This window comes from Saccopteryx bilineata, chromosome 5, assembly GCF_036850765.1.
Source record: "Saccopteryx bilineata isolate mSacBil1 chromosome 5, mSacBil1_pri_phased_curated, whole genome shotgun sequence".
NCBI classification, from domain to species: Eukaryota; Metazoa; Chordata; class Mammalia; order Chiroptera; family Emballonuridae; genus Saccopteryx; species Saccopteryx bilineata.
Window position 1 is genome coordinate 178,410,937 of NC_089494.1, and position 23,862 is coordinate 178,434,798.

General features: G+C 39.5%; 1 protein-coding gene across 4 annotated transcripts in view; it reads right to left on the reverse strand.

Annotated features, from left to right (window-relative positions):
- The window catches only part of NFKB1 (nuclear factor kappa B subunit 1), a 130,864-nt gene that overhangs the window by 62,908 nt on the left and 44,094 nt on the right, over positions 1-23,862 (reverse strand). Inside the window, exon 1 of one of the 4 annotated variants that reach the window (XM_066233474.1) lies at positions 12,789-12,965. The exons of the other annotated variants lie outside the window; for them this stretch is intronic. The gene's annotated coding sequence lies outside the window, so the exon portion shown is untranslated. Of the gene's footprint in view, positions 1-12,788; positions 12,966-23,862 lie in introns of those variants that run through there. 4 annotated transcript variants of the gene reach the window in all.

The following is a 23,862-nucleotide window of genomic DNA, read 5'->3' on the forward strand; positions in this document are numbered from 1 at the left end:
TCTTCATCTTACTTAACCTCTCTGAAGCCTGTTACCATTCCCTCCTTGAAACCCCTCTCTCGCCCTTTCATCTTCTGTGAAGGTGCTCTTCATCTTCCCCAAGAAACTGTCTGAGATTTGTCCTTGGTTCATTTCTAATCTTCACCACGATCACTCTCTGACACTCTTATCTAGTCTTCAAGATATAATTGTCTACTCCATTCAGATGCTCCTTAAATTTAAATTTCATGTGCTTAATTTCCGTTTAAGCATCTGTAACATATCCTGATCCTTGCAGGGATATTCCTGTCCATAATATCTCTACAATTCACTTTACCCAAGAATGATCAAATTGCCTTCTTTCTGAAACCAACCTCACCCCTATTAAATGGGCACCACCTTCTACGCAATTACACCAAAATCCTACTTTCATCTTGGAGTCCTCTGTTGTCCTTTATGTATAATCAGCTGCCAAATTTTGGCCAGGTGGCAACACTCTGTCCCCAACCTTGAACATGTGTCCTTTTCCTCTGTCCTTTATTATTTTACTTAGCTCAGCCCCACTCTGAGTTTTAAGTCAGGAAGAATCACTGTAATTCTTTAAGCTGATGTTTCTGTACCTTTCCCTTCTGCTAATATCCTTTAGCAGATTGCTACCAGATTTACATGTCTAGAGAACTATGCTGATTAGAGCATATCATCCCTATATTAAAACTTGTGGATTTGTCTACAAAATCCAGTCTAAAGTCTGGAGTCTGTACGCTTTGGCCCATTGTACCTGTCTAGCCTTATTCCCACCTTTCCCTTTCTTATATTCTTCATGCCAGAAGAATTATTCAGTATTCCCATTCATCCTCAGACACTTCTATTTTTGAGACCTGGCTGCTCATTTTTCTGCTTGTGCTGTCTTCTCTAGTTACTTCCAATTTTTCTCATGAGTTCTAGCCCAATGCAATTTCTGCCTTAAAGACTTTCATGAGCACCCTAATTAGCTGGCTCACATAAGTTTATGTTAGAGCCATTTGGTCATTCATTCTTCCCTTCAAAAACTAGTTTATTCAGCAATTAATACATGTCAGCTGTAGATCTGGTTATCTAATGGTAAATGAAACAAAGAATACTATCACATTTCAGAGATTTAATGACATATCTTAGTCTCTCTATTAAACCAACTGATCCTTGAGGACAAAGGCACTAGTTTTTCTTTATATTCCTCGGGCTCCCAGGACACAACCAGTACCTATATTTAGTCAATATTTATTAAAAAAACTACTGACTGAATAAATCATTGGCTCCAGCCTACTCTGGTGAAAAGCTCTCAGGCAGCATTCGAAAAGAATGCTAACAGCAGGGCCCACTGCTCTATCCTGCCTTGAGGTCTATTGAAGGGTTACCGTCACATGACAGTGTCTGCCTCACTAATATAACTATGAGGGATTACCTAAGGAGTTTCTAAAAGTCCTAGAAAAAGGCAAGTACACCAAACTAATTAACTTGCGAATTCTACTAACTCCTTGGCTTGAAATCACAGTTGAGAACCTCTAACCCTGGCACTATTTTTATTTACAAGAGGATTATTATTATTTTTAAAGAACTTTTCCAGTGAGAAAGTAATTTTTGTTTATACACAGACTGGCTGCAGAGATGCTAAAACATCTTCAATTTTTATAAATTCAATTTTCAGGTAGAATTTAACCCTGACATACAGTTTGCCATTGTGCTGGGGACAGGTCAAGGTGATAAGATGTGTGAAAAACAACCATCAAAGGCTGAATCCAGAGATCCAAGATGGTGGCAAACTAGTTGGCTGTCACACTTACCTCCTACCAGGACTAAACTAGAATTACTAGAATATAGAGCAATCAACCTAAATAACCAACTGAAGACTAGCTGAAGAGAAGTCTTATAGCCAAGGATTTACAGAAGAAGCCACATCAAGAATGGCAGGGAAGGGGAAGACAAGAAAAGGGCTGGCTCTGCTCCATAAGGGTAGCGGCTGGGGTTCCAGAGAGATAGCTCGGCTGGGGTTCCCCCGAGAAGTGTGGGGTCTCAACTCCAAACTGGCCTCCCCAGGAGAGCACTGGAGTAGGGAAGAGGGACCCATATAACATATGTCTGTGAAAAACAGAGGGGATTCTGTCTGCCAGGGAGAGCCAAGGGTCTGTTAGAGACACAGGCGCCCTCTTCAAGGAACAATGCACAAAATCTCCTTTGCAGCCACTCACACTGGGCTCTGGCGGAGGGAGGGTGGAGCAGAGGAGGGACTAGAATTTGTGGCTCTGGAGAGAGAGCTAAAAGGGCAGCTGTGAGAATCCCAGTACTGAGTCACTCTCCCACATTGTAAACACATCTTTTTTGGGTGCAGCATTCCCCTACATGTGGCATCAGCCTGGGGGAAACTGATAGCCCTATACTCTGGACGCCCTGTAACTCCACCCTGTGGAGCGAGTGCCCTGCTGAGGAGTCAAATACCTGGGCCTGGTGTAGAGGCCCCAGCAGACTCAAGGGGTGTCAGTGACTGAGTTGTGTGGCTCTGCAATGGGGGCCACTCCCCACCTTCCCCCAAGCCTGACTGGTACCTCCCCCTCACAGGAGGTCCACTAGTCCCATCCTCCCCACTTCCGAGGTGCAGCCCTGCTGAGATTGGACTCCTGGCAGAATTTGGGACAGGCTGAGTTGTGTGGCTCTAGAATGGGGGTTATTTTTCCCTTGTGCACCTGAGCAGTGTAGAGCCCTTCCTTCACATGGCTAAATCTTGGTCTGTTTGGTCCTGATAAACTGTGCTGGCCTCACCCTGATGACTCCTTGAGACCTGCCACCACCACCACAAAAGTGTGCAAGTACCCAGAGGGTGGCAGCTAGACTGAGTATGCACTGGACATTCGCTGACTGGCCTCAGGCTCAGCACTGGCACCAAGTTTGAACCTGTATCAATCTGGTGAACATAACTTGCCCCTATCTGGTGACTCATTGAGAGCCTATTGCATGCAACTTGAGTATGCCAGAGGCTCTTTCAGTCACTGAGCCTAATAGACAGCTTACAGGCAGAGGCAGGCAGAAGCAAATCTTGGGGTGACTTGGGATTCTGGCTGATCTGCCCCCAAACCTGGTGTTGGTAAAATCTGGCCTTAGTGCATAGCTTGGTCCTTCCACATATACCCAGGCACAGAAGACGAAGTTACAAACTACGGATAACTTTGTAGCTGAAAACAGGTTGCCCAGGGCCAGTGACAGGCAGCATCTGACAGTGGCCTGCACCAGAGTCCCTCCTAAAAGGCCACATAACAAACATACTCAGTGGTCATCTTCAGACAACATCAAGGCAGAATCCAATTAGCTTCATACGTGGCATATCCAAAGGGAGATGTCCGCAGGCCCCAGACCCTGCTGAAGCGAATTCTGCTTCGTGTGGTTAGTACCTGCACAGCCGTTTGTACAATGTGGTCTGTGTCGATCCTGACCGTCAGCCAGCCTGAGGGTCAACGCCATGCACAAACAAGCTAATAGAAATTAAAGTTCAATTACAACAGGAGGGTCCACATACCCCTAACAGGGGACATTCCTGGAGTACCAGCTTAGGTGATCAAGGAGACTGTGCCACTGTGTCCCATGGGACACCTACTACATAAGGCCACCCTACCAAGCCCTGAAGTCAGATCTACCTAATCCATAAAAACAAACACAAAGAGGAAGCCAAAATAGAGCAATAAAGACACATGCCCTAAATGAAAGTACAGGGGAAATCTCCAGAAAAAGGGCTGAATGAAATGGATGTAAATAATTTACCAGCTACAGAGTTCAAAGGAATGGTTATAAGGATGCTTGAGGAACTTAGTAAAAACATCAACAAAGAGAAAGCAAGCATAAAAAGGGACACAGAAATCATAAAAAAGAATCAGTCAGGAATGAAGAATACAATATCTAAAATAAAAAAATATAATGAAAGGAATAAATAGGTAAGACGAAGCAGAGGATTGAATCAGCAATTTGAAAGACAAGGTAGCAGCAAACTTTCAATCACGGCAACAAAAAGAAAAAGGGGCATTAAAAATGAGAATATTTTAAGGAACCTTTGAGAAAACATAAAGCATAACAACATTCACATCATAGGGGTACCAGGAGGAGAAAAGAGCGTAAGGGTCAGAGAACCTAGATAAAACAATAATGACTGAAAACTCTCCTAACCTGGTGAAGGAAAAAGACACACAAGTCCACAAAGTTCAGATAGTCCCAAACAAGATGGACCCAAAAAGGCTACCCCAAGACACATCATAAATAAATGGAATAGGTTAAAGACAAAGAGAGACTCCTAAAAGCAGCAAGAGAAAGACAGTTATCTACAAGGTAGCTCCCAAAAGACTGTCAGTTGATTTCCCAACAGCTACATTTCAGGCCAAAAGGCATTAGTATGAAATATTCAAAATGATAAAAAGCAAGGACCTATAACTAAGACTACTTCACCCAGCAAGGCTATCATTTAAAATTTTAAAAATAATAAAGAGCTTCCCAGAAAAGAAAAAGCTAAAGGAGTTCATACCACCAAACCAGTATTATAATATAAGAAACGTTTAAGAGTCTTCTTCAAGAAAAAGAACAAAACAAAACAGAAAAACATAGTTAAAAGAATAAAATGGCAATACATACTTACCTATCAATATCACTTTAAGTTTAAATGGCTTAAATGGTCCACTCAAAAGACATAGGGATATTTTATAGATTCGTATTTATGTTTGAAATATCCCCTAATTTTTGTGAGCAGTATAAATGGATAAGAAAACATGTCCCATATATATGCTGTCCACAAGAGACCCACCTCAGAAAAAAGATACAGATTTACAAGTAAAGGGATGGAAAAATATAGCGTACACAAATGGAAACAAACAAACAAAAAAATCTGAGGTAGCAATACTTATATCAGACAAAACAGGCTTTAAAGTCTATAAAAGGCAAAAAATAACGTTACATAATAATAAAGGGATCAATCCAACAAGAGAATATAACCCTTGTGAACATTTATTCACCCAACATAGGAGCATCTATCTATATATTATATAGACTGTATAAAGCAAATCTTGATGGACACATAGGGAGAAATAGACAGTAATGCAGTCATAGGAGGGGATTTTAATACCACATTACTTCAATGGATAGACTGTTCAGATAAAAAATCAACAAGGAAAGAGTGGCCTTAAATGAAACACTAGATCAGATGAATTTAACTGGTATCTTCAGGGAATTTCACCCCAAAGCAGCAGAATATACATTCTCTTCAAGTGCACATGGAACATTTTCTAGGATAGTCCATATATTAGACACAAAACAAGTATCAATAAATTTAAGAAGATTGAAATCATACCAAACTTCTTCTCTGACCACAATGGTATGAAACTAGAAATCAATCACAAGAAAAAATATCAAAAATCACATAAAAAATGGAGGATAAATAATATTTTACTAAACAATGGACAGGTTAACAATGAATGGGTAAGATCAGGAACAAGACAGGGATCTCTTCTTTCACCACTCTTATTCAACAGAGTACTGGAAGTCCTAGCCACAGCAATCAGACAGGAAGAAGAAATAAAAGGCATCCAAATTGGACAGGAAGAAGTAAAACTGTCATTATTAGTAGATGACATGATACTGTGTATAGAGAACTCTAAATATTCCACCAAAAAAATACTAGAACTGATAAATGAATTCAGTAAAGTAGCAGGATCCAAAGTAAATACCCAGAAAATAGTTGCTTCTTTATACACCAAAAATGAACTATCAGAAAAGGAAACTAAGAAAACAATCTATTTATAATTGCATCAAAAAAGTAAAATACCCAGGCCCTGGCTGGTTGGCTCAGCGGTAGAGCGTCGGCCTGGCGTGCGGGGGACCCTGGCTTGATTCCCGGCCAGGGCACATAGGAGAAGCGCCCATTTGCTTCTCCACCCCCAACCCCCTCCTTCCTCTCTGTCTCTCTCTTCCCCTCCCGCAGCCAAGGCTCCATTGGAGCAAAGATGGCCCGGGCGCTGGGGATGGCTCCTTGGCCTCTGCCCCAGGCGCTAGAGTGGCTCTGGTCGCGGCAGAGCGACGCCCCGGAGGGGCAGAGCATCACTCCCTGGTGGGCACAGCGTCGCCCCTGGTGGGCGTGCCGGGTGGATCCTGGTTGGGCGCATGCAGGAGTCTGTCTGACTGTCTCTCCCCGTTTCCAGCTTCAGAAAAAAATACAAAAAAAAAAAAAAAAGTAAAATACCCAGAAATAAATTTAACCAAGAATGTAAAAGGCATGTACTCAGAAAATTATAGAACACTGAAGATAGAAATTGAAGAAGATACAAATTAATGGAAACATATATTATGTTCATATATAGAAAGAATTAGCATCATTAAAATGTCTATCCACCTGACCAGGTGGTGCCACAGTGGCTAGAGTGTTGGACTGAGATGCAGAAGACCCAGGTTCAAAACCCTGAGGTCGCCGGCTTGAGCACAGGCACATCTGGTTTGAGCAAGGCTCATCAGCTTGAGCCCAAGGTTGCTGGTTTGAGCTATGGGTCACTTGCTCTGCTGTAGCCAATGCCTCCCCTGTCAAGGCACATATGGGAAAGCAATCAATGAACAACTAAGGTGCTGCAACAAAGAATTGATGCTTCTCATCTCTCTCCCTTCCTGTCTGTCCGTCCCTCTTTCTGTCTCTGTCAAACACACACACACACACACACACACACACACACACACACAGTCTATCCTACCCAAAGCAATCTATAGATTCAATGCAATATCCTATCAAGATACCAATGGTGTATTTCATAGAACTAGAATAAATCACAAAAAAATTATATGGAACCACAAAAGACCCAGAATAGCCACAGCAATCTTAATAAAGAAGAACAAAGTTGCAGGAATTACACAACCTAATATCAAACTATCCTACAAAGCCACTGTAATAAAAAAGAGCATGGCATTGGTATAAAACAGACATAATAATCAATGACACATAATAGAGCCCAGAAATAAACCCATGCACTTATTATCAATTAATATTTGACAAAGGAGGCAAAAACATACAACATGGTAAAGATAGTCGATTCAATAAATGGTGTTGGAAAAATTGGACAGATACGTACAAAAACTAAATAAATAAAATTAGACCACTTTCTCATACCATACACCAGAATAAAGTCAAGATGGATTAAAAATCTTAAATGTTTACCTCAAAACCATAAAAAGTCCTAGAAAAAAACACAGGCAATAAAATTTCAGACATTTCTCATAGCTATATTTTCCCTGATATATCACCTTGGGCAAGGAAAAAAAAAATAAACAAATGAGACTACATCAAACTAAAAAATTTTAGCACAGCAAAAAGAAACCATCAACAAAAGGAAAAGACAACACACTGAATGGGGCATTTTGCCAATAATACATCTGATAAGGGGTAAGAGTATACAAAATTTATAAAAACTTATAAAACTCAACATCAAATAAATAATCCAATTAAACAATGGGCAAAGAACCTGAAGAAATACATCTCCAAAGAGGACACACAGATAGCCAATAGGCATAAGAAAAGATGTTCAACATCACTAATCATCAGGGAAATGCAAATTAAAACCACAATGAGATATCACCTCACACCTGTCAGAATGGCTATCAGCAATATATCAACAAACAACAAGTGTTGGCAAGGATGTGGAGTAAGGTAACCCTCATCATGCACTGTTGGTGGGAATGCAGATTGGTGCAGCCTCAGTAGAAAGCAGTAGGAAGTTACCGCAATAAATTAAAAATGGAACTTCCTTATCACCCAGAGATTCCACGTCTGGGAATATATTCAGAGAAGCCTGAAACACTAATTTGAAAGAATATATGCCCCCTATATTCATTGCAGCATTATTTGCAATAGCCAAGAGTTGGAAACAATCTAAGTGACCATCCATAAATGAGTAGATAAAAAAGTTGTATATTTACACAATAGAACATTTCTCATATGTAAAAAAGAGGGAATCTTACCTTTTACGACAGCATGGATGGACCTGGAGAGTATTATGCTAAATGGAATAAGCCAGTCAGAGAAAGACAAACACCTTATCATTTTACTCATATATAGAAACTAACGAACAAACTAACAAACAAAACAGAAACAGACTGACAGATACAGAGAACAGACTGACAGCTGTCAGAGGGAAAGTGGTTTCTGGGACTGGGTGAAAAAGTGAACGAATTAAGCAAAGTAAAAAACAAAACAGAACAAAAAAGCTGTAGACACAGACAACAGTGCAGTGATTCCCAGAGGGAAAGGGGGGAGGGAAGCAGAAGAGGACGGGGGGGGGGGGTAGACGGTGATGGACGGAGACTTGACTTGGAGGGCTGAATACACAGTACAGCGTACAGATGATGCGTTATAGAATTGTACGCCTGAAACCCATATAGTTTTATTAACCCATGTCACATCAATAAATTCAATAAAACTGTTTTAAAAAGGCTGGGAGGAGGAGAGGAGCTGCCTTGGCTCAGTTCCTGAGTAATGTGGACAGCTGATCGTCCCAAGTGGACACTGCACAGGAGGGCTTTCTCCAGCAGCACCCCAACACAGACCTCACCCTCCCGCTGGGAAACAGTCCTCACTTTAAGCATTGGTTTACGTGTCTAAGTCACTGAGAAATACCCCAGAAGTGTGGAATCAGGAAGTTTTACCCTATCCAAAGTTACAATTTATTTTCAAGCATGATTCCAGGTTTGGAGAAAACAACACAGTTTATAGAGTTGAATAAATTGTACTGAAGCCAAATGCTTCAAAATTCTTAAATTTGTTGAAGAATGTTCTCCTGAAATCTGCAGAGTTTCAGATAAGAACATTTGGGTTAATTTTTAGTGCTCCAGTAAGTGGTGAAAGTTCTAGTCACCAGTACTGCTGTAATCTTGTGTTAGTCCCTTAACCTGTTTGAGCCTCTCAATTCTTTATTTGCAAAACCATTAGACAGTGTCTAATGCACCTTCCAGCTCTAAAATTCTATGATTCCTAGTAATCACTATAGGACACACAGACAACATCCAAAGATCACATTTTGAAACTGAAAACAACAAAAAAGTTTAAAATCACAGAATTTCTGAGTTGGAAGGAACGTAATAGGTAAAATTAAGTTTTAAATTGTGAACACTTTACATTCCACCACAATTACATACTGAGAAAACATACAATCAACACTCAAATTACCTGTTTTAATAGGGCTTCTGATAGCATGGAAAGTCAAAATTTAGAGACAAAGAAAAACCTTTATGTTAGGAAAAGATTTCAACTTTTGTCATTAAAACTGATATTGAATACCCAAAGTGTTTATTTTCAGTAAATGCAAGGTAGGGGCCTGTCCTGTGTTGTTAACTCCTGATATATGCAAGTATGAGGGGTGGCAAAGACAAGCAAAACAAAGACAGAATGAGAAATTTTAATTTACAAAGTTTAAAAAGAATTCTTACAAACTACATAAAAATAATTAAGAGGGATCTGACAACATACAAGGTATAATTGAAGTTTGTCCAAAATACAATAGTAGGTTTCTGATTTATATGTTTTTAAAACAGATATTATTAATATGCTTTTTAACATTCTTTTGAGATAGTTTTAAAATCTCACAACATATTATTTTTGACTCAAACGTAATTTAAGATGATTAAGGGTATCTTCGGCTTCTGTGACTCTTAAATTTACTTGAGATTAAATATTACTGATCTCTTGGAAAGATTTTCCATGTTCATGGATTAGAAGAATTAACATTGTTGAAATGGCCATATTATGTAAAGCAATCCACAGATTCAATGCAATCCTCACCAAAATCCCACTGGCATTTTCCACAGACAGAGAACAACAACAACAACAATAAAAACTCCTCAAATTTGTATGGAACCACAAAAGACTCCAAATAGCCAAAGCAATCCTGAGAAAAAGAACAAAGCTGGAAGTAACACATGCCCTGACTTCAAACTACATTACAACGCTATAATAGTCAAAACTCCATGGTACTGGCAGGAAAACAGACACTCAGACTGATGAAACAGGTTTGAGAGCCCAGAAATAAATCCACATATATAGGCAACTAAATTTCAAGGAAGGAGCCAAAAGCATACAATGAAGAAAGGAAACTCTCTTTAGTAAATGGTGCTGGGAAAACTGGAAAGCCACATGCAAAAGAATAAAACTGGAATGTTATCTAACACCATACATAAAGACTTGACTCTAAAATTCGAAACAATAAAATACACAGAAGAAAACATGGGCAATAAACTTATGAACCTTGGATTTTTGTGAACTTGATCCCAAAGGCGAGAGAAGTAAAAGCAAAAATAAATGAATGGGACTACATCAAATTAAAATCTCGTGCACAGTAGAAGAAACCATCAACAAACCAAAAGACAACCAACTGAATGGGAAAAGATATTTTCAAATGATACCTCTGATAAGGGGATAATATCCAAAACATATAAAGAGCTCATACAACTCAACAAAAACAAACAAAAAACCTGATTGAAATAAATGGACAGAGGACCTGAACAGATACTTTTCCATGGAAGACCTACAGATAGCCAACAGATATATAAAAATATGCTCAAATTTACTAGCTATAAGGGAAATACAAATCAAAACTGCAATGAAATACCACTTTATACCTGTTAGAATGATGACTATCAATTAGAGAGAGAAAAAAACAGTGAATGTTAGAGAGCATGTGGGGAAAAGGGAACCCTCCCAAAACTGGTGGTAGGATGTAAATTGTTGTAGTCATTATGGAAAACAGTATGGCAGTTCCTCAAAAAATAAAGAATAGAGTTACCATATAGCCCAGCATTCTGTCTTCTGGGTATCTACCCCCAAAATTTGAAAGCACTTATTCATAAAGATATATATACATAAATACATACATACATATATACATTCATACCCCTATGTTCAATGCAGCATTATTCAAAATAGCCAAGAAATGAAAACAACTCAAGTGTCCTTTGTCAGATGCCTGGATAGAAAAGAAGTGGTACATATATACAATGGAATATTATCCAGCCATTAAAAAAATGAAATATTCTGCCTGACCAGGAGATGGTGCAGTGGATAGAATGTGGACCTGGGATGCTAAAGACCCAGGTTCCAAACCCTGAGGTCGCTGGCTTGAGTGCTAGCTCATCTGGCTTGAGCGTGGACTCACTAGCTTGAGTGTGGGGTTGCTGGCTTGAGCCCAGAGGTCACTGGCTTGCAGCCTAAGGTTGCTGAACTGAGCCCAACGTCACTGACTTAAGCAAGGGGTCACTGGCTCAGCTGGAGTCCCCTGGTCAAGGCACGTATGAGACGCAATCAATGAACTAAGGTGCCGCAATGACGAGTTGATGCTTCTCATCTCTCTCCCTTTCTGTCTGCCTGTCTCTGTCTGTCCCTCTCTCTTTCTTTTTCTCTTTCTTGCTATTTAAAAAAAAAAAATTCACATTTGCAACATGGATGGATTTTGAGAGTATTATGCTAAGTGAAATGAGTAAGATGGAAGAGAATAAAAACTGTATAATTTCACTCATGTGGGATATGAAAAAAGCAACAAACATATAAACAAACAAAAACACGTACAAAATAAAAAATATAGACAACAGAATGGTAATATAGACATCAGAAGGGAAAAAGGATGGGGAGGACAAAAGGGTAACGGGGGCCAAATCCATGGTGATGGAAGGAGACTAGACTTTGGGCGATTAGCACACGATAGAGTATACAGATGTATATATTATAAAGTTGTGCACCTGAAATTTATATAATGTTACTAGCCAATGTTACCCAAATACATTTAATAAAATAAAAAATATATAAATTAAAAAAATAAATATCACTGATTTCTTTCTTCTTAACAGGATACAATCATCCTCATATTTTTCCTGTTTAATAAACTTATTCTATCACTTTCACTGAAACACACTGGTTAGAGATGTAATTAAATAATTAGGCTCTCAATGATTGAAAGTATTTAGAGACATCATTTTATGTAGCATTTAATTTGTATTATAGTAAATACAGCTGCCGATACAAGAATTTGGACCACTTTTGGAAGAAAACAATTAACTGTTCCTGTCTTCAGAAGGAAAGTACATAAGATAAAGAATTTCAACTATTCTGTGATTTCCTGAGGAAAACCCCTACTAAATTAGGAGAATTACAAGTGAGTAGAACTGGGAAATTTTGTCTGATTTCTTGTTGCCATTTGTTGGTTAATTTACATCCCAGACACTGATAGGGCAAAAGAGAAAACCAATCTAAGTGTCAGACTGAGGTTAACCAACACCGTACCATCTATGTACTATGATGTAAGCAGAAGGAGAAAGGGGGAAACACCAAAATCTCTAACAAGCTCTAGGATAACATCAACCAGTAATCTGGAAAATGGAAGCACTTAACCCTACTGCCAAACCTTCTATGTGATAACTTGATGCAGACTTACAAAGTATATGAAATAAATCATAAACTTTGATGATTGCATGAAATTTTCTGCAAGCTGTTAATTTCTATTATTTTTATGGACTTGCCAGAGAATTCTAACTGTCCTATAACCAAATCTCGATTTTTCTTTATTACGAAGTTGCAATTTATTAAGTAGAAAATCTTTTTAAAGGCATAAACAAAAAGAATTTACTGATCATAAAGCTAACACAAGTCAGCTTCCCTGCCCTGGAGTCTTTCAGTTTATTTCTGAACCAGTTCAGTGACAAGGAACTTCATCCTGAGGCGATACAGTCCACCCCCAGGCAGCTGACTACTGAAACCTCCCTCTGCCGGTGCTTCCACTCACCTCTTCTAGTTCAGCTTTCTGTGAAAGACAGGACACATCTCATCCTTCTTTCCCATGACAGCCATTCAAATATCTGAAGGCAACCAAACTCTCCAGGCTATAAATATTCTTAATGACTACTTCCTTTTTAAGAAAGGTTTGAGTTCTGTCACCATTCTGCCCTGAACACACTTCTATTGTGTTCTGTTGCCTTCTGTTTTGTTACAAATGTGGTGCCCAGCTGTGTACACACTATCTTCATGTGGCCTTGCAATGGAGACTGGGAGTGAAACCACTGCCTCATTTGTCTTACATATGCAGCCTACTTGTAATGTGTAATTACTTTTTTAGCAGTCACAGCTCATTGTTGACTCATGTTGAGTTTATTATTAACTAAAACTTTAGATTGCTTGGCATGCATATCTCTCCCATTCTGTACTTGTGGTCATTTGTTTTCTGGATACATTCATCTCTTTTAAAAAGCACTGTTAAGAATTTAGCCTTTTGCTCCAGCTTTTCAAAGTTAATTTGAACTCAAATTAAGTTACCTATCACTTCATGTCTATTTATCTTTCACTGCAAATTTGGTAAGGCCTTCATTGAAGGCACTGATAAAATATACCGAAGTGGCTGGGGAAAGGCCCCTGGGGCTGGAAATATCCCTCCAGTTGACATCACCAGGATGAGAAATCCTATTAACTCCTGAAGTACCAAACCAGAGATCTCCGGCATCTCACTATTTCACCATCTGGAAACCCAGTCAAACTAGGCAGTGAGGTATGTTTGGTGTAATTTGTTCTTACTAAGTTCCCTGAGATGGATATCCAGCTCCAGTCTCTTGTTTGGAAATAAATGTATCAAATGCCATGAGCATTTTGTCAAAATTAGAGGAGGTTGGGACTATCTAGCCAGGAGGTGATCTCAAGTAAGACTGCATTTTACCCCAGCACACCCCAACACACACACACATACACACATACTCACACCCTCTCACACAAACACACACACACACATAAACTGCAGAACATCTTTTGACGAGACATTCCACCAGCAAATCCTGGGTAACACCTGTATTATCATCTGTATGCATCTGCTTCCTGTGTGTTCCATGTAACCCTGGGGGCAGAGCTGATCCTATTCAGGTGTGTGACCACAGAGCTTGCACTATGCCTGCCATATGCCTGCCGTATGGCGTGCACTAGAAAAACAAGTGCTGTGTGAATGCGAGAAAGGAAGTGAGGCCAAGATGGCTCTGGAATCTACAAAGGGAATGTTCTAGGTTTAGATGGGTTCAGGTTTCTAAAGTAAGAATCCAGAACACAATTGAAATCAAGGCTCTGACTGATCCATTTTGTGTCTACATTTCTATTTTAAAAATTAATAAGCTAACCTGACTTATAGTGACTTCTAAAGAGTTAATTTCATGCCAATGAAAGGTTATGAGATTGATATTCAAAAAATCCAATAAAATCAACCCTATAAGGTTAGCCCAAGACAGCCAGGCCTGTATACCTACAGATTGATGTTGAATTCAGAGTCCAACTGTTTGATTTTCTTTACCTGTCTGCTAATGACATTAATCATAATATTATACTTATCCTTTGAGTTTTTCTATATAGTCCAACTATTTATGATTACTAAACATGTATAACAGTTTATACTCTTCTTAACGCTTATGTCAATGTCATACTAGATGAAAAATACAGAAAAATGAGAGAACATACAAAATTCAGATCACGATAGTTCACAGGAGAAAAAGGATTCAGTGTTTTTCACAATAAAGGCCATAGACCTGACAGCCTTCCAATCATCTCCCCTTCTCTTTTGGGAAATTCATTTTCAACTCTTGTGGATGAAAAAGGAGTACCACAGAATGTAACCTCAGAGGGTGATCTGATCACAAATTCCTAACTGGGAAGAGCATGTGGGTAGTCATGCCCCAGGCATATCACTTCTTTAGTAAGAGGCTTATTTTTGACTTAAGCAAGTCTTGTTCATTGTTTCTGTGCATGCAGTTTAACATACCTTTGAGATGCCTCTTTCAGACTCCTCACCTAAAGTGTGACCACCTTCAAGAGAGCACTTTTGTTAAATATCGAGTAATCTTTTTTTGTGTGACAGAGACAGAGAGAGAGTCAGATAGGGACAGACAGACAGAAAGGGAGAGAGATGAGAAGCATCAATTCTTTGTTGCGGCTCCTTAGTAGCTCACTGATTGCTTTACTCTTATGTGCCTTGATGGGGAGGGGGGCTTGGCTACAGCAGAGCAAGTGCCTCCTTGCTCAAGCCAGTGACCTTGGGCTCAAGCTGGTGAGCCTTGCTCAAACCAGATGTGCCCGGGTTCAAGCTGGTGATCTCGGAGTTTCGAATCTGGGTCCTCTGCGTCCCAGTCCGACACTCTATCCACTGTGCCAATGCCTGGTCAGGCAAATATTGAGTAACCTGAGTAATCTGATCCCTACCTTGCTTCCTCCCACCTTCACGTTCTTTTTGCTACCTTCCTTCCTTAATTCCAAGTGAATAAAAGAGGCTACAAACTATCATTGCTTGGAAGCATTTATCTCAGTCTGCCGAGATCTTGCTTCCAGATGTATCCTCTTTGGCTCAAATAAAATTTTATTAAAAAGTTAAAAAAATCAACAAGGTTGGGACATTCCTGAATCCAAATATAAACAGAAAAACTAGAACTGTATATCCTAATGGTCCTATAGTGATATAGAAGGAAAAATATTTAAACCAAGAAACTTTTGAACCCACTACTCTGACTGAATATTCTCTTTTGAATATATTTGAAGGTCAAAACACCTGTAAAAAAATTTTGAATTGTACTATATAAGTTTGCAGCTAGTATGAATACTGGTATAGCAATTCTGAAGCTATTCTGTATGTACCACAAGGGGGAGAAAAATAAGTAAGAATACTGACATTATTGGCAACTAAGGTTTTCATTATTATTGGAGAAAGACAATACAGATATAGAATGGGGAAGGAAAGAAAGAATGTGGCGTTGGTCTGGAGTTAGAGGTGTCAGTATAAATTCAAGAAAAAAATTCTCTCATAAAAGGAACCAGGGCCTCTTGGAGAGACACTGATTCCAGGACCAGGGCAGGGAAAGCAGGGAGTGAGCTTTAGTTCACAGTATCAGTTCAGAAATAAGGAAGTGTTCAAAATCAAGCGGGGATCCATCAGAAGGAAATAGGAGCTAGCACAACAGACTCCCACTGGCCAAGACTGGGACAATTTAAGCATTAAAATAAATAATGACAGGAATGGCTCATAATGCAGTGAATAACAAAATAATCCAGGAGTACATACTACTACTAAAAAAGTTTTTAAAAGAATACAAAGAGAAAGCTCCATTTTTAAAAATAACTTTTTAAAAGACTTAATTTATTGTTTTTAGAGAGAGAGAAGAAAGAGAGAAAGAAAAAGGCAGGGGTAGAAATGGGAAGCATCAACTCATAGTAGCTTCTCTTATGTGCCTTAACTGGGCAAGCCCAGCATTTCAAATCGGTAACCTGAACATTCCAGGTTGACGCTTTATCCACTGTGCCACCACAGGTCAGGCTAATGCTTTTTTTAAAAAAAACATAAGAATTGCAACTAACAAAAAGTTAAAGGAATGATGTAAATAGAAGTTTAGAAATTTATAATCATCAGTCACTAAGAAAATTGATTCAGGAAAGAATCATCCCTGAGTCTTAAAACCACTGGGCAAAATATGCCGAGGATGGTGGCTTGTATTAGGGAATCAGCAGTAAAGGTGTGAGTGACTAGATTCTAGTTAAATTCTGCAGGCACAGCCAGTTAATGGGATTACCTGATGGATTAGCTGTGGAGTGGTGGAGCAAGACAGGAGCTCAGGATAGGATAACCCCAGGGTTTTTGGCCTGAGCAGCAGGAAGAATGGAGCTGCCCTTTTTGAGAAGGGAAAGATATTAGGAGGAACAGGTTGCTGGGGAAGATTTGGGATTTGGTTTTGACCATGTTAAGTCTATCAGACATATAAACGATAATGTCAATCAAGCAGCTACAGCTGGAGCTTTGATTTCAAAGCAGATGTCTAAGCTTAAGAAAAGAATTTGAAGGCATCAGCATGGTATATAGGCTACTTAAAGCCATAAGAGGGAGGAAAAGGAGAAAGAGAAACTGTCCCCAAGGTCAAGTTTTAGCTAGTTAAACAAGTTAACTTTCTAGTTAAGTTTAAATTTCTATTTTTAATTGGTGAGCAAAAACTGAGTGGTCAAAGCAGTTAATTCAGCAAATATTTGTTGTACATCTACCAGCAGAAGAATATATCATAAAGAATAAGACTGGATGCCTGCCCTCAAGAAATAAAGTCTAGAGATGAGGAGACCACCAGGTTAAGAGGGTAACTGTGAGACAATATGAGAAAAACTAATAAAGATACACAATAATATCATGGGCCTATTAAAGAGAAACACTGAGAAGCCACCTAACTTAGCTGGGGAGACGATGAAAAATCAGGGCAGACCTTCTAAAGGAGTGCTTACACTAAGAAATATGGTAGTCTTGGCCAGGTGGCTCAGTTGGTTAGGGCATCATCCCAATATGCCAAGTTTGCGGGTTCAATCCCTGGTCAGAGCACATACAAGAATCAATCAATAAATGCATAAATAAGTGGAACAAAAAATTGATGTTTCTCTCTCTCTCTCTTTACCCCATCATCTCTCACCAAAAATCAATAAATAAATTTAAATATATATATTTATATATATATATGGCAGAAAACTACATAGGAAATAAATGATAAAACAAGGAGCTGAAATGATAATCTAACGAGCTGAAAATAAAGTCAGTATAAAATATCCCCATAATTTAGAAGAAATTAAGAACCTTTATAAAAAGAAAACTTCATAGCTATAAAAAGGCAACTTAATGAGAAAATCTATTTTAAAAATATAAGGACTTCAGTGTAAATAAGAAGTTGGGATCAAGTAGGCTTATCAAGGTAGGATTTTTGAGCTAGTCCTTGATAGAGCAAAGTAGATGCAAAAGATGGCATGTACAAAAGTAGTAATGAGAAGCTGCAGGTAAGCAACGAAATGCCACGCACTTCTTGCAAAGAATAAGGCAGATACCTAAACCTGACACCCACAGAGCACTTACCACTGCTCTTTATAAACACTAATTTATTTTAATCTTCCCAACAACCCTGTGTGGTAAGCACTGTTGTTTAGCCTACTCTTAAAGTGGCACAGAGGGGTTAACCAATGTAAAGTCAGTAGCCACGGCCACCATCACAAACGCCTGGCCTGTGCAGGTTCGCATTTGATTTGGACAGACGGTAATGAAACAACAGAGCCAAGAACTGGTGGGCCATCATCTTTATCCTAGTTTGCACCCGGCAAGCAAGAAATACACACAGTGGGAAAACACTTCCCTTTCCATTCAGAACTCCCAAAGCCACTGACTTATCCGAGTTTCCTAGAATCAAAGGTTTCTAACTCGCCAGTCTTATTTACCTCTGTTCCCCATCTCCTTCTCCCCACACAAACTTTGCACAAACTGGCTTCTCCTTCAGCACTCTGCCATCTTGGCTGCTTCTCCTCTCCTCTACATGGCCTTTCTCTGCTCTCCCCCAGCATGGGCTCCTCTGCTCCATTTTATAGTGTAGAAATCAAAACCTTTAATCCAATATACAAACAAGGAAGTCTCTGATACAAAGTCACTTATCTGAGGCATAATGGGATTCCTCATGAGAGTGCATCACCCCACATCATGCAACAAGGGTGTGGGGAAAAGCTTAGTCTTAAAACTAAGCTTTGGCTATAACGACCCTGCGTGCTTACAGCCTGTCCCCCACACCCAATGCAAACTATAAGCAAGCAAACCTATATATTATATTTACAAACTTATTTGACTAACAACCAACTTATCTAAGTTTATACAACTATTAAAGGGTGGAACTAGATTTGAACTCAGGGTAGTGTGCTCTTGAGTGTTATTAATCATTTTGTTTTATTAATTTCCTAGAGGTCTATATGCTGCAGAGGAATGTCCTACCAAATTCATTAAGTGAAAAAAAATCAAGGGGAAGCATATTTTATAGATGAACAGAAAGTATGTGTATAAATGCATAAGTTTTATAATTTATGTGTATTTGAATGTATAATATATAAATATAATGTGCTTATCCACATAAATATATACACATAGGCTTGTATATGCATGAAGTATTTTTGGAAGTCTACTCAAGAAATTCATAACAGTGCCTCTTTCTGGGGAGAAGAGGGATCTTGAATAGAAAGGAAACTTACTTTTCACTATACATGTCTTTGAATTACTTGAATGTTTATTAAAATTGACCTGATTCTTTTTTTTCGTTTTCTTTTTTGTGTGTGTGTGGCAGAGACAGAGAGAGTCAGAGAGAGGGACAGACAGACAGGAAGGGAGAGAAATAAGAAACATCAATTCTTCATTGAGGCTCCTTAGTTATTCATTGATTGATTTCTCATATGTGCCTTGACCGAGGATGAGGGGCGGGGGGGCATACAGCAGCCCAAGCCACCCTTGCTGGAGCCAGCCATCATCCCAGTATGACGCTCTATCCACTGTGCAACTGTCTGGTCAGGCTGGACTGGATTTTTTTAAATAGAGAAATAATTCTTACTTAAAAAAAAAAAATAAAACAACGTGAATGTCACACAAACAGACATTCTCTAGTCTGGTCTAAAGAGGGAGTATACAAGGTCACAATTTCAGCAATGAAGGGGATTTAGAAGTCTTAGTCTGTTCACTGACAGAGAAATTAGTTGATATTTACTACTTTGAATGTTTGAACTTTACCAGTACTCATGCTTCTTGTTTGAGTATCCACCCATTCCCCATTTGTCTGTATGTTTGTGGTGCAACAAATCTCACTGTCAGATCCAGGGGTGTATCTTGGAAATAGCTGTTAACATAATGACTGTCCCACAGTCCCTGGCCCCAGTGATACCTCCGTGGTGAACCAGACAGAAAACAACACAGACCAGTGGAGGCCTAGAAACCCTTGGCCTGGGTGGGGCCTCTGAACCCTTTGTTTGAGCTTCGGGGAAAGCAGAGTCTGCTGCAGGACTGGTTCCCTGACAGAGCGAGCCTGGAGCTGCTGGGCCACCTTCCAGAAGGTGAGCCTTCCGACAGAGGCCAGTGCTGAGGGCAGGGAAGCCAACCAGGGTCAGAGCGAGCCTGGAGCTGCTGGGCCACCTGCCAGCCGGTGAGCCTCCTGACAGAGGCCAGTGCTGAGGGCAGAGGAGCCAACCGGGGTCGGCTCGGACCAAGAGTTCAAGCTGGCTAGCTCTTCCTTTGGACTTTTCAGCCTTTTAAACAGATAGATTTCCATTAATGCTTAGTTTTAGTTGTTTTTTCTCTTCCTTGCCATGGAAAGATTCCAATGGATAGAGAAACTGAGGCAGAAAAGCCCATTTCAACTTGGAAAATTTTCTTAACATGCCTACGGTTTAAGTCATAGTGTCCTAAGTCATTGAGACTAGGACACAGGTCACCTGATACCTAGTCAGGAGATGTAGGGAAGGGGAAAGAAAGAAAGGCTGGTGAGGTGCAATGAACAAGATGGAAGGGCAGTTGGAGGAGCCTTGAAAACTGGTTGAAGACCCTTGCTGTTTCCAATAACAACCTATCATTATTCATAGCTACATTATGATAGAGAGTACTAGGGTTTCTTTTGGGCAGATGAGTCTAGCACCTACTACAGATACTATATATATTACTTAGATATTATTCCAGGTATTGGAGATACAGCAGTAAACAAAATAGGAAAAAATAATTCCTGTCTTTGTGGTGCTAACAATAATTTTACAGGCATTTTTCATGACTATATCAAAACATAAACATGTCCAGAACGAACATTTAATGCTATAGACATGCCAGGGATTATACAAGGTGCTTTTATGTTAATTCCTTCACTTACTTCTAATACTATTCCTGTGACATAGGTATTCTTCTTTTCATCTCATAAATGAGAAAAATAAAGTTGGAAAAGATTAAGTGGCTTGTTGAAGATCATACCATCTATAAGGGCACAATCTCCGCTGTCAAGTATGATATTTTGCTCACTAGACCACAGCTCAGTTTAACTACTATATCACATGCGTCTCCATTTCAGCACTTAATGGGTTTACTCAAACCCTGCAATGCCCCTGGTATTATATAACACATGAATAAAGAACTTTATATGAAGCAATTTATTATCTTTTCTTGATCTGACTACTGCTCATTGGGTTAATATCTAGGACACGATCTCATATCTGTTTTCTTTATGACACCTTGCATTGGTGTGCTGGAGTTGGTTTGAACTGCTTACAAGAGTTGATTGTTAAATTTTCAGAAAATTTGCAAGCCAGTTGACTTCATGTTGGTAACCTGAAATAGACTATGGTGGGAAAATTTATATCAAGGAAATAAACAAATGCTATAAATCAAGGCCTTATTTTGTATTCCTGGAGAACCTGCTCTATAAACACTTACTAGCACACCATTGCATTTAAGGCCCATCATCCACTCAATGGACAAATAGCATAGGAATCACTTTCTTGAATAAATTATTTAAAATACTGGCAAAATTCTTTGACGTGAAAGATTTTTTTCACTGCTCTAAATGTATTGAATATAATAACAGCATATAAGGGAACACCATGGATGCATGTAAATACCCTTCCCAGTACACCATGGGGCTAACATGGTCATTATCTCATAGTTTCAGGACCACTGGTTTTAAAGCTTAATGCCACAATATACTTGTAATGGGTTGCCTAGTGTCCTCCCCAAAATTCATGTCTAGCCAGAACCTTAAAATGTGAACTTATTGGGAAATGGGGTCTTTGCAGATGGTTTATGGTGGGACTTAAATGCAATGACTGGGGTCTTTATAAGAGAAAGACAAGGGAGATTCAGACAGAGATACAGAGGGAAGTCAGCATGGGAAGACAGGCAGAAACTGGAGTGATGCAGTTACAAGCCAAGCCATGCCAAGGACTGCCAGCACCGCCAGAAGCTAGAAGGACGAAAGGAAGGATTCCTCCCGAGAGCCGTCAGAAGAGCAGGCTGACACCTTGATTTTGGACTTCTAGCCCCCACAACTGTGAGACAATAAAATTCTGTTGCTTTAAACCACCCAGTTTGTGATAATCTGCTATGGCAGCCTTAGGAAACTCAAACAATACCTAATGCAAATTTGTATATGCATAGTGCCAAAGAGAAAACAGGTAAAGGAGTCTAATGAGAATTTAATAAATTCCTTTCTGGCCTCTTGCTATCTATAAAATTTTCATAAGAAATCATGTGTTACATCTAAAAGTAAGCTTTTGGCATAGCATCTGTATTCAGTTACCTACCTTAACCCCAGAGAGAAGGAAAGGCATGGTGTAAATAGAGTGGAAGCAAAACCCATTAGTGAGGTTGTGTTGAAAATAAATGAGTGGACTGGTGAGGCTTTTGTGTAGATTCCTGGTTTCATAAACCAATTAGCAAAGTTGCCACTTAATACTCAAAATAATGTACGTGGGTATGTAAAAACAGAAGCAGTTATCACTTTTAAGTGTTTACTAAATGCAATGCATTGAACAATTCCATTTATACATATATATATCCTATGAAGTAGGTAGCATTTATCTGTGTTATATATGCAGAAACTGAGGCCTGGCCTGGTTTAATAACTGTGCTAATAAGTGGCAAAACTAGAAATCAACGTCATGTCCAGCCCTGCACTAACTGACTTCAGAGGAATGCTTTCAAACCTAAAGGTGTGGTCCACAAGCTGCCTGAACCTAACCCCAGACCTAGAACCTCTAAGTATAAGACCAGAACCCTGCAGCTTTATTGCCTCCCTCCAGCACTTCAATTAGAAACCTGTCTCTCTCTTCTGCATCTTATGTCTCACCCTTTCTTTCAAGTTTTCTGTCTCTCTGTGCTACATTCCACACAATTACTTCAGATTAATTATTCATTTTGATAATTCTTTCTTCTACTGTCTCTAATCTTGACTTTAACCCTTTGAGTTGAATCCTTTCAGCGATTATGATTTCCATTTGAAATCTTGCTTTTTTCCTCAGCATTAGGTTATAAGCCGTTTTTCATGAGGTACAGAGCCTTTGTAATTATTTTTTAAAACAGTGGCATAATATTCTATTCCCTGGTTATACCATGATTTACCTACTCATTCATCTGTTGTTTGGAGTGGGTCCCTGTAATCTCTGTGCTTAGCATATTCTTACTGACTCTGATGCACCCCGAGGATAAGGAACCCCAGATTCAAAGGACTCCCACGAATAGAGACAGATTCTTAACATTATGACAATTAATGGTTAAGAGTGTAGAATCTTAACTTACACTGCCTGAATTGAAATCATGGGCTCCATCTCTGAAAGACTGTAAGACTCAGAGTAAGCTTCTTGACTTCTGTTGGTGAAATCAGTTTGTAAAATAGGATTTTTATGTTTGCTCACTTATAGTTTGCATTGGGGGCCAGACAGCACCAAGTATATGTGGTCTGTCAGACTGCAAATTACCTTCCTGCTTGGGAGGTGCCATTGTTTTGCTAATGTTTGCCAAAGGAGATGTTTTTCACACCAGAAAGTTTTGAAAAGAAAGAGCAGAAGGAGAGGAGAGAAGCCATGTTTGCAGAGTGAGAGAGGAGAGAATGCAGAGTGAAGAAGAAGCCAGTTTTTGCAGAGAGAGAAGGTGTGCAAATGAGGAACCAGAGCTGAGGGGCTTTGCGAGCTCTGCTGAAACTGGTGAGGCCTTTGATTCTAGGAGAAACCAGAGAAGATTCTCCTGGTTGTGGAACCGGAGAATGTGTCAGTGGCTTTGGGAGCTCTCTGTGTTTGCTCGTTGGCCAGTGCGAGACTTTAATAAAGGAACGGCCCACTCTCCTTCGGCTCCGCTGTTTCTTTCCTGTCTGCCTGAATCCAGTGAGAACCTGAATGTGCTCGACCACGATGGCTGCAACTACTGGCCTTACAACTTCCTAGGCTTCAGTGTCCTCGTTTTTTGAGTGAGGACCATAGACCCCACCTTAGTGGATTGCTGCCATGATTAAATGTGATGATATAAATAAGCGTAGTGAACTCTTCCT